The following is a 1369-nucleotide window of genomic DNA, read 5'->3' as shown; positions in this document are numbered from 1 at the left end:
TATAAATGTCCAGTAATACATATAACACTAGTGAAAGAAGTGAGTTGTCTTGTCTCACTTATTACAAAGTGTTACAGAGTCAACAAGTAAAGAGGTCAGTTGATTCACAAATTTTATCAAATGACCTTATTGCATGTGAGGACATATTGTATCAACCGAAAGAGTGAGGTGAGGCTACTAACATTAGAGAAAGCAGGGATATTGCTTTTCTTAGGAGTGGATCTTGTGAGATATTTATTGCTTAGCTTAAACCAGGCGAGGTCATTGAAAAGTTAGTTAAACAAACAGATAGTATGGAGTTCACCATATATTACTGAGTAAATTTAAGCATACAAAGAAATAAGTCTTGGGGTCGATTTCAGCTAATAAAAACCCTTCAGGGCGATGCTCCAGCATGGCCACAATCAAATGACTGAAACAAGTAATAAAATAACAGAATGTATACACACACACACACACACATATACATATATATATATATATATATATATATATATATATATATATATATATATATATAGAGAGAGAGAGAGAGAGAGAGAGAGAGGGAGAGAGAGAGAGAGAGAGAGAGAGAGAATTTAAACAAAAATGGGCTCAGAGAAGCTAGTGGCATATGTATTTAAATAACAGAAATACAGGTTTATCAAATACCATACAATATAAATTCTTGATTTATTAAAAATATCTCTGCCTTTAGAGGATATGTTATAATTATTTAATGACAACCGAGAATATATCTTTATGAGGAAGGGAGATAACTGCACCAATCACGAATTCTTCACAATAAGAGGACAGTTACGGACATGTTTCTGCTTCAATTGTTATCATCAGTGTGGCATTTGTCCAATGTTATCTCTAAGAGCCAAGGGACTTAGATTCATGCAAAAAAGAGACTAGCACATGTGTGTGTGTGTGCACATACATGTGTGTATGTCTATGTGTGTGTGTGTGTGTGTGCGCACACACACACACACACACACACACACACACACATATATATATATATATCTGTAATTTACTAGGAATTTCAACAATTTACATGTCTATATAACATATAAATCTTTGTAATTCCTATTAGCAAATGAAACATTTGTAACAGAATAAATAACACCAAAAAGTTTCCACTTTCCTGTTTTGTTTTATATATATATATATTGGAAATGTGCTGTGCGTGAGAAGACCCGGCAAGCCAAGTAAGATCGTTGCCAGTGCCCCTGGACTGGTTCTTGTGCGGGTGGCACATGAGATGCACCATTTTGAGCGTGGCCGTTGCCAGTACCGCCTGACTGGCTCCTGTAGGATTTTCGAGCGAGATCGTTGCCAGTGCCCCTGGACTGGCTTGTGCGGGTGGCACATAAAAGACACCATT

Source organism: Octopus bimaculoides, chromosome 22 (genome assembly GCF_001194135.2).
Source record: "Octopus bimaculoides isolate UCB-OBI-ISO-001 chromosome 22, ASM119413v2, whole genome shotgun sequence".
Lineage (NCBI taxonomy): Eukaryota > Metazoa > Mollusca > Cephalopoda > Octopoda > Octopodidae > Octopus > Octopus bimaculoides.
This window is presented reverse-complemented; position numbering follows the sequence as displayed.